Here is an 18,118-nt window from a genome sequence, read left to right on the forward strand (position 1 = left end):
CTACGTTGGGCGGGAGCCTGCTTGGGATTCTCTCTCTCCCTCTCCTTCTGCCCCTCCCCCCTGCCCTTGCATGTGCTCTCTCTCTCTCTTTCTCTCTCAAAAAAAAAAAAAAAAAAAAAGGTAAAAAATTTATCCAGAGCTCATGCCCAATTTGTGATGAATGTTTAGAGAGGAGAGAAACAGGACAATCATTTGAGGATACTTGAATGATTGCTCGAGCATGTTATTCTTGGCAGATTGAGGTTGTTCATTTCCATGCAGTCCTCCCCAAATCATCTCTAATTACAAAAGTACGTGCCTACCAAAGGCTGGATAAATAATGTAATCGTGGCCTAATCATTGTGTACATTCCTAAGCACTGAGCTAATGACTCGTCGGTTTGGGGTTTTGAGCCTTCAAGTGTAGCTCGCTGCCAACCAGAGCTGAAATGTAGCATGTTTTGCATGCTCCACGGAAACCATTTTAAATGAGGCAGATTTGAAAATCATCACACGGAGGGAGATTTTCCTGATCACTGGGTCTGTGTGGGCCTCTCGAATGTCAGCTCTATGCAAGAGGGGCTCTTGCCATTTGATGCCTTTCTGCCAGGTTGTGTATTTGACAGCTGTTCTGGGGTGTCTTTTCCCAGCCACTGGCCTGGCTACTGTCATAAAGCCAATTAGAGTCACAGGCAATTAATGTTATTTTCCTCAAGTGCTCCTGGAATTGCTTATGTCATGTGGCACTTCTGCCTGAAATCTGTGACCTTTGGAAATACAAGCACAAGAAAGCAAATAAGCTTGGCAGTGCATGTGCTCTGTTCCGTTAAGTCACGAAGAATATGAAAACGGATCGTCGTGGCTGCATGCAGAGATGTCCGTGGAGCACTTTATGTCTCAGGGTCCTTAGAAATGAAGATCTGTGCCCACACCAGAAGCCAGCTAACCCATAAAAGGGTGGTAGGTACACCGAACAGCAATGCATTACCATATGGGCGGCAAAGTAAGAAAATTTGTGAATTGTACCATGTTCAGAATGGGTTCCCATAACTAGTGCTTTATACTAGTTTTACCACATTTTAAGAAGGCTGTTAACAAACTAGAAATGAAAGGAGAAACCCTGACATTTTAGGAAGGGTTGGAGAAAATGGGCTGTTGGAGCTAGAACGAGAAGCCTTTGGGGTAAAGATGGGGGAGATTATCCTCCAAAAGACACAGCGAACTCACCATGAGAAAGTTTGTCTTAGTCCCTGGGTTTTCTGCAGGGATTCCTTGGTGGAGAAGACCTACAGCATAGTAAATGCTTAATAAAAATGTTTTGAATGAGCAAAAAAAATGAATGGGACCAATGGAACAAGACATCTGTGAAGATGTCTTGACATGAAAGAAAGTCCATGAAAGTCCATGAGAGAAGCTATTATGTGTGATGAGTTGCTTTATGAGCTGTGCTCCCTGTTACCTGTTGAAGCCAGGGCTATAAACTGGTGGCCGATGATGGGTCACTTGCGTTAGGATGGATATCGTTTGCACTCAGTGTTTTCTTTAAGTTTGATGTTTAAAAAAATGTAATTGAAATGATAGCGCCCTCTCCATCTCTCTCTCACACACACACAGTACTCTCCATTCTGCATTATCACAAATGAATGGAGATCAGAACCTGTTGCTCCCGTTCGAGGAAGCATGTGTTCCTGGTTGTCCTCTTCCCTTATTGTTTTATTTATTTTTTATTTTATTAATTTAAATTCAATTAGCCAAGGTAGAGTACATCATTGACATTTGAAATAATGTTCAACGATGCATCAGTCACATATAACACCCAGTGCTCATCACATCACGTGCCCTCCTTAATGCCCATTGCCCAGTTTGGACCTAGCTCCATTTCACTCGTTTTTAGCTTCCTTGCCCCCAAAGGTGGCCAAGCCTGCGCCCTTGGCTTAAGCAGAGGCTGTAGCTAACCACTTGTTATGGGTGTGGTGGAGAGAGTTCCTATGCTGAGAAGGAGAATGGGCCAGGCTTGTTAATTCTGAGAGGCCTTGGTTCAGGGATGAATAACCATACCTCATTCATTGGAGTAAAGAACAGCACTGGTCTGGTTTCAGCCAACTCACAAGCACTTCCTTTGAACCCAACCAATGTGTCAGAAGGAGCACTGCCTCAGTGACAAGATTCCCAGGGCTGTGTGCGTCCAGGTTGCACTAAGTGTCCTCACAATTCCACCTCATACCCTCCAGGGCGATTAGCTAACCTGCATCTGTGTTCCACCCTTGCCCCTCTTCTTTCTTGCTTGCATTGGTTTCATTCAGCTGAATGCACGCAGGCAACCCCCTCCCCCAACACACACACACACCCCTGCAGGGTCAAATCAGAAGGTTGTATGGAATGGGGGTGGGGAAACTCATGAAAATGAGTTGTGTCACCAATTAGAGACATCAGTATTACCAAGAGCTGGAATCGAGCGGGTGTACAGGGAGCTGGGTGCAGGGGCTTGTCTGAATTTGAAGGTTGTCGTGGTTGTGCTAAATGCTAATCACTTTTCATCACACTGACTAATGGGTGTGGAATTTTTGGCTCAGGTCCTTTGCAGCGATTCCAGGCCAGCTCCTGAGAGAGCTGCGGAGTCGTGGCTCCCGCTGTGCCCCTTCCTTTTTTGCTCCCTTCAAAGAACATGAATTATTCTTAGATGCGGTCCCCTAAAATTTAGACAGTGATTCACGGAGAGGTGGAGAGGCAGCAAAAGTAAAAAAACAAACCACCTGCTTCGGAGCCAAGGTCCAGTTGTTGACAGCACACCTAATCAGGTCAAACTGGCACTAAAACGCTATATTTAAGTGCCTTCGATGTCTTACAGATGCTGCGTAACTCTATTGGAAAAGGCCAAACTGTCCTATTATTCATTGAGAAATGGGACGGACTGCAGTTTTTGGGGTGATTCTAATCTACGTTCACCTAGCAAGGGCTGAATAAACGCCAGCAAGGCCCGAGAGGCCACTTGCCTGGAGTCATGTTCTTGGTTCGGCTGGGTTGAGAGGTGTGTTTCCACCATCTCTCAGGTGCCATAAGCCAGTGGCACGATGGCATCCTTGGGCCGCACATGTTTTGGTCCCAGAGTCAGTGTCCAATATGTCAGGCCATCAAGGCAGATGGCGAGCAGGACAATGTTTCTGAACTCTTGGAAAATATACCACTCGAGAGTCCAGCTAGGGAAATGCCTGAAATTGGAAAATAATGTAATAGAATATTTGATTTGCCACCAAAGACCTTAGCTGGGAAGATTGCCACATTGAAACGAGAGGACAGCTTGGCTGCCTTGGATCGTTCAGCGCTAGTTAGTAACTGTCTGTCCGTGGGCTGGGCCCTGGACTCCCAGTGGAGCCCCAAAGTGCCCATTTATGCCTCCCTCCCCAAACACTACACGTCCACAAGCACACACCCCAGAGGTTGGCAGCTGTACCTACAAAGTTGTAACATTAGCCTAAGAACAGAGGTCGGGGCCAGTAGTCACTGGGTATTTCCTCAGAGGGCCTGTAGGTGGCCATCAGTGTGGAAGGCAAGGTAAATGAAATGTCATTTCTGTTTAACTCAATTTGCTTTTTCTCCATGCTGCCAGCTACTGACTTGGCCTCTGAGACAAGGTTTTGGGTTTTGGGTTTTGGTTTTTTTGTTGTTGTTGTTTTGTTTCCCGTGCTTCTCCAGAACCTTTCTGAACTAGAATACTTCAGTCCTTCAAGGTTTGTCTCATTGAGCCACTAACTTGAAAGTTGGATGGTTTCTTGTCCTTTCATATTCTAGTTTCCAGGGCAAAGTATCCATCACCACCCCCCAATATTGTCTAAGCTTCTCACGCCCATTTCCTTGGCATGCACTCTACCTGTGGAAAGCTGCTTATTTTAAATACCTGCAAATCTCTGTTTTCTTCCTCTTTGGTTGAGGGAACATCCTTGGCAAATCTGAAGCTATGGAGACTTAATGGTCCCAGAAGGAACATTCAACCAGTAACAGATAGGAAGTCAGTAAAAAATACTTTAGCTTCTTTGCCCCTCAGTTGGGACAATTCATTAGTCTTCCCATAGTTCCCCACTGGGGTTGAGTTCCACTTGTCCACAGTGGTACCTGATGTGAAGCACATTGTTTTATGTGCTTCTTTCCTTTCCTATCTCACTTGTTCCTCCCTTGATGTTCCCTGGTACCTCCAAAATACATTATTTACACTCGAATCCTCCTCTCAGCCTCTGCTTTAGGAGAATCCAAGCTAAGAGAGTGAGCCTCCATGCAGTAAGGACGGTATGCACATGAGATTGTGATACTGTGCATTTGAGGGCTTACATTTGGCCTTGAGTCTTGGCTTACCAGGAAGCACACAAAAAGCAAAGAAAGCTACACAAAACTAGGTGAATAAAGATAGGAAAGAAGATTAATCTTCGTTAACATTCAAAGATGGCCAACATCTTTATGCCTGGTTAAGGTCTATTTCCCACAGTGAAGCGTAATTCCCAAAGAGGACAAGGGGCCATAATTGTTTTTGTTCACCAGTGTGTCCCCATGAGGTAGACACATAATAATATTATGTAGAATTCTCATAATAGTAGAATAGTTTGTATGTATTAACTGGTCGATTTGTGCAGAGAAGCCCCAACCCTTTTGATGGCATAGCTCCGTTGGTTAATGTCGCCCTTTCAATGGGGTTGGGGTAGAATGAGTGCTCCGACTTCTGTCCTGATGGGTGAACAGAGGACCAGTGGGATCAAAGAAGGGGGAAACTGACTCTTCCTGGAGTTCTAGTCTTTCATCTAGGTCTCAAATATTAGTAGGAGTCCATTAGTTAGAAAAGGGGAATGAGGTAAAGGCTGATAATTATTTACTCATTCCACAAGTATCTAATTTAGTCTTAGCTATGCGGTAGGAATTCTGCTTGTAATGGAATAGCAGTGAGCAAGACAGATCCTGTTTTCTCAGAATTTTCATCGAAGCTCTATCCACAGTCCCTTCAGTGTGGACTTGTACCAACTGTCCTGGTGTAGACAGCAAAGAAATAAAGAAATATATAAAACAAATAATTAAAGAACATGAGAAATGCATTGTAACAGAGTCATGATTCTCACACTTTGATGGGCACTCACATCATGTGGAGATCTTATCTAAGTGCAGATCCTGGATCAGGTCTGGAGGGGGCCTGAGATTCAACAGTTCTAACCAGCATCCAGATGATACTGCTGCTGCTGCTGGCCTTCAGACTACACTTTGGGTAGCATGGTGATAGCCCACAGCCTGCTGGTCCTCAACCCCACCCTCACATTGGAGTTCTTTGAGGAAGTTTAAAAAATGCCTCATGTCACTCCAGCAATTTTTATTTAATTTTACCAAGGGGGGCGTGGATATTGAGAATTTTGTTTAAATAGCTTTATTGAGGGGTAATTTATATATCATAAAATGCATCCATTTTATTCTAATTTTAAGTATAATGAAATGATTTCTAGTATGTCTACAGTTTCGCCACCATCACCACAATCCAGTTTTAGAAGACTTTCCATCATCCCAAAACATCCGGTGTATTCATTGGCGGTCAGTCCTTGTTCCCACCCTCTGCCCCTAGGCAACCACTTCTACTTTCTTTCTCTATAGATGTGTCTTCTCTGGACATTTCATATAAATTACATCATTCAATATATAGTCTTTTGTGCCTGGCCTTCTTCAGTTAGCATAATGTTTTTGAGGCTCGTCTATGTTGTACATGCATCAGTACTTCGTTCTTTTTTATTGACTAATTGGTTCTAGTGTATGGAACTATTGTATGTTGTCTATCCATTTACCAGTTGACTGACATTAAAATTATCTCCAATTTTTAGCAAATAGTGTTTTTTTTTAATATTCACTTACAAGTCTCTACATGGACATATATTTTCATTTCTTCAGGCACATCTAAGGTTCATTTGCTAGATCATTTGGCAACTCTATGTTTAGCTTTTTAAGGAACTATCAAATTTTAGAGGAGGAAAATTTTTTCTTTACCCTTTTAGGTTATTTGGCAGGTCTATTAATTAAATTGACATAAGACAGATTAACAGGAGGAAAGCAAATTAAATTACATGCATATGGGAGCACCATAAGAGCATGAGACCCACAGACAGTTAGGTGTTGGGGCTTATAAACACCCTGAGCTAAGGAGAAGGGGGTGGGGGTCTGGAACTTCAAAAGGGAGGAAGACAGATTACAGGAAGATAGGAAGAGCAGATGTTTGATAAACAAATATTTGTCATGCCCTGCAGAGACAGTGGGACATAGGAATTTGATCTCCAGGCCCAGTTTACCACACCCAGCCCATCCTCCTTGTAGTTACTCTGGTGATAGCTATTTTCCTGGACAAGACCCTGTATTGAAATTCTTTTACGCAGTGAAGGGGGAGGTAAAATGTTCTTCCTGAGTCTTTCCGGCCTTGACGAATTTCAGCTCAAAGTAATCCACATGCCATATTATGAGGAAGCTCATTCTGAACCCCTTAAAAATTGTTTTCCAAAGTGTCTGTACTATTTTACAATCCCACCAGCCATCTATAAAGCTTCTGGTTTCTTTACATCCCCACCAACACTTGTTGTCTCTGGGATTATGGCCATTATTGTGGGCGTGAAGTGGTATCACATTGTGGTTTTGATTTGCATTTTCCCAATGCCTAATGATGTTGAACATCTTTTCAAAGTGCTTGTTAGACATTTATGTATCTTATTTGGTGAAATGTCTATTCCTATCTTTTGCCCATTTTTAACTGGGTTGTTTATCATCTTCTTACTAAGTTATAAGAAGTCTTTTATGTATCCTAGACATAAATCCTATATCAGATATATGCTTCTGGAAATCCTTCTTCCCAGTCTGTGGCTTGTCTTTTCATTTTTCTTAATAATATCTTTTGAAGTACAAAATCTTTCAATTTTAATGAAGTCCAGTTTGTAATTTTTTTTTATAAATTATGCTTTTGGTGTCATATCTAAAAACTCTTTGCCTAACCCAAGATCGCAAAAATTTTCTTCTTAAAGTTCTTTAGTCCTCTTGCATTTAAGTTTGTGATCCATTTGAGTTAATTTTTGTGTGTGGTGTGAGGTAAGGCTCTAAATTCATCTTTTTTGCATGTAGATACTCACTTATCCCAGCAAGATTTGTTGAAAAAATTTTCTTCCCCCGTTGGCTTATCTTTCTACCTTTGTCTAAAATCAGTTGAGCCTACATGTCACAGTTTACTTCTGCACTGTCAATTCTGTTCCCCCCCCCTCTCTCTTTCTCTCTCTCTTTCTCTGTGTGTGTATATATGTGTGTGTGTGTGTGTGTGTGTGTGTGTGTGTTTATGCTCAGAGACACACTTTTACACTGTCTTGGGACTTTATTGTAATTTGGATTTTTAGAAGGTCTCCAGGTAACTCTAATGGCCAGGAAAGTTTAGGAATCACTTTAATAAAGAATAATTTGAGGGATGGGGTGAGGAGGCCACTTTTGATAAGGTGGTCAGAGGAAGGCCTTTTATTCATAGATGAGGGGAAAACAACAACAACAACAACAGCTATGAGAGGGTTTGGGGAAGAGTACCTATGAGCCATGATCCAGGAGGTGCTTTGTCAGGCCAGTTATGTTTGCAGTCTGGCTAAGGGAAGTTGGGCAGCCATTCTCACGCAGGAGGCCCTGGCCCGTGGAGCCTTAAGTGTCCCACTGGACACAATCAGTCAACATTTCATTCCTCCATTGATTTTCAAATTGGGGTGGGTGTAGCCTCCTTTCCTTACTCAAGGGTATACCACAGGGTGAGCCAGGCATTCATTCCCTCATTCATTCATTTAATAAATATTTGTGGAATGTCTTCTGTATACAGGGTTGTATACTAAGACCTAGGGATATAATGATGAATGAAACATAGACTTGACAGGGCACCTCCCTAGTGCATCAGTTACACACACACACACAGACACACACACACACATAGCTGTAAGATTTAAATGCAGTGGTGCCAGTGGAAGAAATTAATACACACCCTCTATATATAACTGTTGGGCTCCTTTATTACCTTTAAAGAGACTGAACTAGATACTGATGCTCTCAGAAGGATCGAGACAACTAATGAATCATCGAGCCTTACATCGGAAACCGGGGATGTACTGTATGGTGACTAACATAATAAAATAAAAAATCATTATAAATTAAAAAAAAAAAAAGGAAGGATCGAGATAATGGCATGCTAGTGCCAACATCCATCTTCTGACTCCTTCGTAAGTACCTACATCCTAGTTATCAATTTATTTTCTCTCAGCTCCAGATCCTCCTTTTTTTTTTTTTTGCCCTGCTTTGACTTTGACTTACCAGTGCTGGACGCTTTGCTGGCCGACAGAATGTTAGTTCTTGCCAAGAGGGCACTGGAATGATCCTGCAAGGCTCCAGAGGCAGGAAGATGTTTCCCTTCAGGGTTCAGTGTCCTGTTCAGTATTCAGTGTGGAGGCTGAGTCATCTGGAGGTGCCAGCTCCAACGGTGCCCTCGGGCCATGCTCTCACCACTGCTGGCCCAAATGTGACACTGGCAGGCCACTCCTAGAGACCAGTGCAAGGCTCTTTGCCAGAAGTTAGCTCTGTGCTCTGTGGTATTTGTGCCCTCTTCGGAGGTCTGAACCCTGCCTTGCAGGAAGAGACTTGGGTCCTTTGTTTCTCAAGCTCGCTCTTCAGCCTAGAGGGAGGACCTGTTCTTTCACTGGTGTTTTCTGCTCTGCGTAGAATCTCTTTTACCCTTTTTCATAGTCAACGCCGTGTTCTAGCTTGCAATTCTTTATATTAAAATATCCTTGTTCAATTAGCCAGTGACGTTTCTGTCTTCCCACTGGTCCCTGATTGAGTCAGCCCAGAGTTATGAAAACAGATCAGTCTCATTTGGGCTCAAGCAGAGAGATCTATTGCACGGCTCCTTCCAAATGGGAAAATAAATAAATAAATAAGTGGGGGGGGGCGGGGTCGGGTAGATTGGTTCACTTTCTGAAACCCCCAACTAATCTCACAGCCCCATGTCATACAAGGAGCCCATGACCGATCAACATCTCCCCAGGCTTTGCACCACTAACACCCAGTGACAGTCATGGTTAAAAATTGATGCTCCCATTCCAAAGAGCTGATTTCATTTTTCTCCCAGCTCAGGTTTGCTTCAAGGTTGAGAAAATTGTTGGGATGGATAAGAAGAGATCCAAAGCCGCATCTTAGCCCCTGGGCTTTGTACACAGAAAAGTGTTAATGACAAAGTTAGTAACATGGTGGTATTGCTTGCCCCAGGGCTGCTCCTCATAGCTGGTGATGGAGAAGGGACAGTTTGCAGGTATCCAGCCTTTTAAATGTGTACATCTTTCCTTCTTGCCTATTTGTAAAGGAAGCAATACTCCACAGTGGTTAAACACGCAGTCGCAAGAGTGTGGGTTTCCTAGTTAAATCCTGGCTTAGCCACTTTCTGTGTGATCTTGGCCAAATTACTAAACAAGCCTCAGTTTCCTCATCTGTAAAATGGCGACAATGTAGTACCTATATCATGAAAGTTTGTTGTGAGGATGGAATGAGTTAATACATATGAAGCACTTAGATGAGTACCTAGCACGTTGTCTGGGCTTTTTAGCTGCCATGACAATGATGACAGCGGTGAATGGGTAAGTGCTAGAAGAGAGAAGGAGGAATACAACAAGAAGAAATGCCATGAACACTTATTAAATGTTGTGTTCTGTGTATTTACACGCCAGAGCTCCTTTAATCCTCTAAGACTTCCCGTTTTACAGATGACGAAGCTGAGGTGTAGACAGATAAGCCCCACATCATAGCTAGCCACTGGCAGAACCCAGATTTTTTCAACATGTCTACTCCTACTAGGTAGTTGTCATGCTTCCACATCACAGTCTTCCTCTCTTCCCTGCTATCTTCCCAGCTGTAGGTCCCACTAAGCTCTTGCCCGTTCTCTGCACCGAAGCTATAGCGGGCCTCTGTCAGTCCCTGATCATGCTCAGTGCTACCTCAGGACCTTGGTCCATGCTGATTCCTCTGTCTGGGAAGTTCCTTTTCCACCTCTTTACCTAAGTAGCTTCTCATCAAATCCTTCCCCAGACAGGCTATTCATGATGACGTAGTTAGCTCACAAAGCTAGAGTGCCTGCGTCCCAGTCCAGATGCCCTGGTGTGGACTGGTGTGCCTGACAGAAGGCAGGGCTTCTCCTACTTCTTACAAGTTTACCTGTGACGCTGTGAGTCCACGGGGCTAATACACTGGAGCCACAGCCTTTTACTTATTCACAAGGTTCCAAATGGCCTGGCAGTGATCACACCTCCTTGCCTAGGTCCACTCCTGGTTATGACGTCTTACAATATCACGGACCTTGCCTTTAGAGTATTTGCCACGGTTCTAATTTTTCCAACTTTTTATTTTTAAAAAATTCAAGCACATAGAAAAATTGAGAGAATAATACATGCTACTGACATTAACTACCTAGATTCAATGATTGTTAACATTTATAATCTGTTTTACTATCCGTATACCTCTTTATCTTTCATTAATATTTTATCAGAGTATAACATATACAGAAAAAGTCGTGAACTCCAAGTGTACAGCCTGGTAAAGGTGCACAAAGTGAGTGCAGCTGACCCTCCTCTGGATGTATCCTCTGCACAGGAAGGGAATCACCATACAGGGTGGGCATCCACACTCGTTGGTGCAAGATTCCCTTACGGTCTGGGGGTGGAGCCATGCTGGGGGCTTCATTAGTTCTCCTGTTCCAAGCCCCACAGATGTTACTGGTAGGCCTGTTCCTTGAGCTCTCAACATTTAGGGGGCATGTATTTATTCTCTTATTCATTCTTTCATCCATTCAGCAAGTATTTGTTGTATACTAACGGTGCCAGAGGCTGGGGCCCAGGTAAGTGACACAGCAGACAGCTCTCAGCATTATGGGCGGAGCTGAGGTGTGAATTGTGCAATCTGGCTTCAGATCCATGTTTGCCCACCATGCTATTATCATAGACTATTGAACCATGGACAGTGTGAAATATGGAAAACAATGCATTGTTTATTCTCTTTTCTCTTTGTTTATCTCCATCCCTTTCCCAAACTAATTGTGAACTAGTAGAGGGACTAGGCATGTACATAGGGAAACCCCCATACAGAACAACATTCAGGTCAGATGCTGGTGGGCACCCACATGAAAAGAACCACCAGAAGCCGGAAGTTGGGGCAGGGAGGCCAGAGGATCCAGATGGAGGGGGCTTAGAGAGCTTGAAAGGAGGTAGGGATATAAGGAGCAGCAGGGAAAAGCAAGAAGCTGCTCAGCAGAGACGGCGCATCCGCACTTCCAGGTGGCCCGGTGCGCACTGAGTGATGCCTCTTTTGAAATCTGACTCATGCTCCACGCAGCAGATAGAAGACAGGTTGGCCTCCACTTCTGTTCTCTGGGATGGTTGCAGAGCCCTGCATGCCCCCTCTCTCCCCTGCTTGTTCAGCCTCTGTAAGTTCCAAATAAGGGATTGCTTCCAGCATTTCCTTACAGAGGAGGTTAGGAAAGAAAAATTGCCATTCCCTGGGCTTTCAGCCATTGGCTTCTACCATAGCCCTCGTACACCCCTACGACTCAGCATACATCCGGAACCTATCAGGAGCTGCAGCCTGGACGGCGGCCCTTTGGAATAAATATGTCACCACTCTGTGAGTGGGTTCCCTTTCTTCCAGCTCTGCAGCCCAAAAGAGGAGGTGAATAGAGAGGAGACTCTAGAGGTGAATATAAAGGAGGTGAACCTTGATTCAACTTTTCATGCTAAAGAACAAGGCATTGTAACCTCAAGAAGATCCTTTTAAATAGGAAAACGGGCAACGAAACTGTTTTTCCTTCCAGCAACCATTAGGGAACTTTTTGAAAGTTCACATTCTACCATTTCACTTTACAAAAGACCTACATCAGTACTTGTTTTGGCTAACTGAAAGCAATCCGAAGAGGATTTGGGCCTTTAGGAAAAATGGTGAAAAGCAAAAATAGCGTTCAGCATGTTTTACAGTGAGCTGTCATGGAGCCAGCGCTCGCCCCACACGCAGAGAGCGGCCCCACCAAGCTCCTTTCCCCGGGAACTCCCCTCGGCACCTCAGCATCAAGCTGCCAAGCTTTGAATTGCGTCTGTGAGCATCTGTGCTTTATCTGGATTTATTCTGTGCACCCGTTAGCAAGATACGTCCTCAGGTAACAGAAAAGCCTGAGTTTATTGTTTGAGTCCGGGAATGCTCAGAAATGTTTCCATATAAATTAAATGTAATTGCTTCTTTGCTTTACCCCCTTTCTGCTTATGAAAGTTTTCATGAGAACATCCTACTTCCAGACAGCAGGGGAAACCTGTCCTTAGAATTATTTCCTCCAGTTCTAGCTATGAGTCAAAAATATTTTTATCTGGAAAAAAATTTTTATCTGGGTCCATTTGATTGGTCCAGAAGACCTCACAGTCCACATCTCTTGCCCAGTCCCATGTGTTAATAGAAAAGGGACTCTCTGAGAACAAAAAATTAGAAAGGAACAAAATGCTTAAAAGTATACTAAATTTCAACCATCCCTGATCACTTCCTTCCAGTAAATAGACATAATTTCTCATTGAGTATATGCTTTCAAGTCTTCCTATCTATTTAATTTTTCTACATGAGCCAGCAGCAGAAGCGGTGGGTGTCCCACACGTATCCACGTGCTTTTAACACTTCACCATGTACCTCCAGACCTTCCAACTCCCTGTACCTGCATTGGTTCCCCTGAGGGATTTCTCTGGTCACCGAAGTAGGGTGGTCACTACACAGCAGGCTGGAAACACGCCCTCCCTCCCAGCAACCCTCAACCAGTTTCTGGTGGGAGTTGGTGATGAATACCCCAGCTCTGCGCCCTCACAGGGGGGATGGCTCTGAGACACATGGCCTAAGCTAATTCCCAGAGTTCCCCAGAGGTATTAAGCCTCACTTCCCCATGGCAGTCACAGGTTGATAACACACCCTTCCTTCCCTCCTCCGCTACTGGTGGTTCCTGAAATCACTTCCCAAGGGAACTGCTCCCACTCAGAACTTTGTCTCAGAGTCTAGCTCTGGAGACCCCAAACCTGGAACCTTGATTCAACTTTTTATGCTAAAAAACAAGGCATTGCAACTTCAAGAAGGTCCTTTTAAATAGGAAAACAGTCAATGAAACTGTTTTTCCTTCCAGCAACTGTTAGGGAATTCTGCTTGCTTCAATTCAGGGCTAATTACCCATAAATTTGTTTAAATTGTCACCAAGTCAAGCGCCTTTCAGTTTTAAGTAATATAAACCCACCTAAGCTAGATTAAGTTTTTGAAAGGAGGGGTGAGGGCCTAGCACGAGGACACTGAAGTGTCTCTCAAGGCCAGGAAAGCACTTTAGGCCGAGAGAGGAACTGGAACCAGGAAGTGGACAGCCATCTTGCTCTTCTGGAGCCCCCAGTTCTCTTCTTTTTACTCCATTTTGTACATCTGCTTCTTCTCTCTCTGTTGAGTGGCTTTTCCCACCACTCTGTATGAATGAATAACATGGTCACATGATAACCTTTGAGTTTTTCAATCTTCTCTTCTAACGTAGAGCCAATTCAGAACTTCAGGGGGAGAGCCCTGATTGGCCCACCTTGTGTCGGATGTCTTTCCCGATCCAATCCATAGTGGTAGGAGGGTTAGGGGAGGGGTCTCTTTACCACCCGCCTACTGGACTACATACCTCTGGGGAAGTCAAAGAAGAGGGCTGAGGCCGGGGGACACCCCCAAAGAGTTGGGAGTTACATAAGTTTGGAAGCAGAGAAGAGTAAGAAATTTTTTTTCTTTTTATTATAAAACTTCTAGTTCTCTTCATTTGGGCATGACCTGTTTGAACATTTTACAAATGCTACCTAATTCCAAAAGGGCAATTTCTGTATATACCATGCAGTGCAAAAATGCCCCGGCTTGTTAATACCAAGCCAATGATCACTGAGCTAACCAGTGTTCTTTATAGCCATTGAGCTGGAAAACAAAACAAAACAAAACATGTTTCCTAAAGTGCTTTTATCTGGGGAAAGAAGCAAAAATGTGGGGTTTATCTGTTGCCTATTATTGGACCCCCAAACATTCTATTTCCAATGTCCAGTGCCTGTGTAGAGAAGGTAGGAATGCTGTCCCACTTTGGATGACCATGGGAGTTAAATTAATAGTATGTATTATTTTTTTACTTGAACCTAGGGTGAGTACCACCTCTGCTACTTTCTAGCTATTTAACCTCTGAAAACCTCAGATACCTCATTGTAAAATATAGACATAAATTGATAAAGTATTAATTGAAAAAGGCCTGGTGCATTGGGAGGGAGGATATAAAATGGGCACGGTGAGTGTTAACTACCGACGTTGTTGTTGTTACTAATTCACGATCCATGGGCCATTTCTCACTAAGATATAATCAGTGCAAACACAGATGGGAGTAAGTGAAGGGGTTAAAATAACGAATTCTAGATTTTCAGCATCTAGGCAGTTTCTAGTTCCAACATTTATTAGGTGTGTGTCGACCTCTCTCTGCCTCAGTTTTCTGAACTGTAAAATGGGAATCAGTCGTCACGGTAATGATCTCTTTAGTTAGAATTAGACGGGAAGAGTTGATGACAATGCCCGATGCAAAGGCAGTAGGACTCGATACACGAGAGCCAGCATTGATGTGACTATGAACGGTATTCACAGCTGTGGGCCGTCTGCTTGTTGGAGGTCTGCTCTCTGGGCTGCAGGTGAGATGGTGGTCTTTATAGAAATGCATATATTTGCTCTTAATTCACATGTGAAGTGTTGCTAGCCCTCTCTAGGTTAAAAGGATATCCCAGTAGAATTAGATAAATATCCCAGTTATTAGTAGTGAAAGCTTAGTGTCAAAAATCATTTTTCCTCCTCAAGGCAAAAATAAGCCTGCTCTGAATATGAGGCCACTGGGCATAGGCCAAATTTGCTACTTCAGTGTGAAATATTCCAGGTGAACAGATTCATGAATATATATTTCAGCCCAAGTTTACTGGTAAGATGTAGTATGAGAATCACTCATCTAGAGACTTCTGTGCTCCTGCATTAGGCAACACATAACTTTAATTACTAGCCCATCTGCCTTTTGAATTGAATTCACGTTTATTTTTGTGATTCTGAGAAACTGCTGTCCTTCGTGGCAAACTCTTAAATTCATTGCAGTCATCATACTTGCAGTCCTGACCGTGAGGGCAGGGTCCTGGGCAGGACAACGCACAGTTTCCAGGATATCAGCAGTCTCAGTGATTCTGACGCTCACTCGGGCTGAAGAACCCCAGTGTTAATGGACAATGGGTTGAATCCTGGAGTCAGTCCACTACGTTTTGAATCTCAACGCTATCATTCCTTAGTTCTGTGAACACCAAGCCTTTGTCCCTTCATTTATAAAACAAGGGCACAAACAATTCCTCTTCATCAGGTTATTGTGACATTTACTTTTATTTTTTTTTAAAGATTTATGTATTTAGAGAGACTGAGAGAGAAGGTGTGCATGCACATGGCGGGGGGGAGGGGCAGAAGGAAAGAATCTTCAGACTCCCCACTGAGCACAGAGCCAGATGCAGGGCTCAATCCCATGACCAGTGAGATCGTGACCTGAGCCTAAACCAGAGTCAGATGTCCAACCAACTGAGCCATCCAGGCGCCCCAAGATTGTTGTGACATTTAAATGAGATAATCAATGTAAAACACTTAAAATAGTATCTGGGACATAATCAGTACTCAAAAGCGTTATTTAGAATGACGGATAATCCCATTTACAAATGAGAATACAGGATCAGAGGATGAGTGGGGCAAGAAGCTTCTGTTGACTGAAGTAAAATTTAAGTTAGGGTTCATGACGCCACAGTGCTTACCGCACTCGGAAAATTGCTCAGGCCACATCAGGAAAGGTGGAGAGGGGGGCGCCTGGGTGGCACAGCGGTTAAAGCATCTGCCTTCGGCTCAGGGCGTGATCCCGGCGTTACGGGATCGAGCCCCACATCAGGCTCCTCCGCTATGAGCCTGCTTCTTCCTCTCCCACTCCCCCTGCTTGTGTTCCCTCTCTCGCTGGCTGTCTCTATCTCTGTCAAATAAATAAATAAAATCTTTAAAAAAAAAAAAAAGGAAAGGTGGAGAGGGAGACATAGCCCCAGAAGATTGACTAAATTCAGTTTTCAAGTGTTTTCTAAGTGATTTAATTCAGTGAAAACAACTGTTGGCTTGGGAACCTGTCCAAAGATGAGTCTGGCTGAAAGTGTTGCTTCTTACGTAATTATTCTCCCCACCAGCCTTTGCTCAGTGAACCCCTCCAGAGAGCCACAGCGCACTGGGAGGCTGAGGGCAATAAAGAGTCCAGGTGCTCAGTTCATACAGCAATATAATTTTTAAAGTTTCCTCTATAACCTTTGAAAAATCTTAGAAAAACCGGTGAGGATCCAGAAAGACAAGCAAAAGATGGAAGTGATTAGGGACTCTTTCCTGTCTCCTCAAGCTGCCTTGAGAATTAAATGAGATAATGTATCCAGACTGTTTCTAAGTACAGTGGCTGGCAATTAGTAAGTAGTCAGTAAGTGGTGACCGTAAGGAAAGCAGTTCAAATCATCCCGAGAAAAATATCTTTGTCTACTCTTAGTCTACTCTTGTCTACTTGGCTGATAAAATTCTTTTCAAGAGGCAAGGTCAGCACATATTGTGTGATATTGGGGCACATCCCTGGTGCCAGTCCCCACCTTTGGATGAAAGTCAGACTGCCATTAACTCGGGTGCTGACCGTGGGGGTATTAAAAGGGTCGGGGCACTCAGCTTCGTGGTGGGAATCCTGAGATTTTAGTGGATTTATTCAAATAAAACACGTGGCTAAAGAGGCTGTAAGCAATTCAGCAGCTTTCGTCTTTCTAAGTAACTAAATCCACATTTGATGAGGCATCTCCTTCAGCGCAGGTTCTGCTATCTACACTGCGGTTAGGAGTTTTTCTCTAGAGCCCTCTAGGCAAGCCAGTGTCTGGGTTTTACAGGGGGGAGGGGATCTCTCAGACCTGCGTTCAAGTCCTTTCTGCAACTTACCAGCTGGGCGCCCTGCAGCATGCTGCTTGACCTCCCCCTCTTAATTTTCTTGTCGGGAAAATGAAGATCTTGATAAGGATCCCTACCTCAGGGTTGTCAGAAATAATAGAATGAGGGATAAGAGACTTCTCACAGCGGCTGCCTCCCTGTAAACACTTTGTAAAGGACAACCGTTGTTACTATTTTGATTGGTATTGCTATTTCTGCTCCTGTTACTGTTATGATTTAGATTTTCTTACAGATGAGGAAATGGGCAAATTGGGGATAAGAAAATCCACCATTGACAGTTACTGTGAGCAGTAATATAGATGGGCAGTGCGTTGAGCTCCTTAAATGAACATTTATCATAAACAATAGCTAATACGACCTTCTCGTTGGTACCATTTGCTTTTTACATATTTGACCAGCAAACGAGGACAGAGCCTGTCTCTAGGTTGAAATACAAGGATCAGGTGGAAAACTCCCACCGTCAGGGCACCCGTGAGTAGTAATGGCTGTTGGCTGAGCCAGAACATTAAGTTTTTCAGGGCATGAAGTTATCTTTGTCTTCTAGCTTAGTTTGACGGATTGTTTTAGAGGGGCTGGTATTGTCATACTGGAAAAAAAAAAGTCATCAAAGTGTACTAAGAAAAGGATATTTGGGGCAGGTTCGAACACGAGGAATGGCTCCCCCAAATAACCCCTGCTGTGCAGCTACTCCTTATCAGTCCTGCCAGGAGCACCATGAATCACCTGTAAATTGACTATTATGTCATTATCGGGCATCAGATGACAAATGATCTGCGCAGCCTCGTGGATTCCAGGGAGATCGTTTTCTGGCTCATGTCAGCTTAAACAAAAGTACTTAGGAGCAGTGCTGAATTGACGCCCACCTTTTGAATCTTCTCCCTCATCTTTTCTTTTCTTTTTTTTTAATGCAATACACAGAGTTAGGGAAAGTTAGTTCCTGCGTCCTGGCATAATGGCGGTGGGTGAAAATGTGCCCGGTTCAGAGATGCTGTCATTGTTTTAGACTCTGAAACTGCGTGCGGGGAGGTAAGAGCTTCACCTGC

The 18,118-nt window shown here is 43.7% G+C and overlaps 1 long non-coding RNA gene across 4 annotated transcripts in view; it reads left to right on the forward strand.

Moving 5' to 3' along the window:
• Nucleotides 1-18,118, forward strand: part of LOC148108923 (uncharacterized) — a 184,298-nt gene that overhangs the window by 19,122 nt on the left and 147,058 nt on the right. The gene's annotated exons all lie outside the window — the stretch shown is intronic.

The sequence above is a fragment of the Ursus americanus genome, chromosome 14 (assembly GCF_024610735.1).
Source record: "Ursus americanus isolate L20-20 chromosome 14, mUrsAme1.1.p, whole genome shotgun sequence".
NCBI lineage: Eukaryota > Metazoa > Chordata > Mammalia > Carnivora > Ursidae > Ursus > Ursus americanus.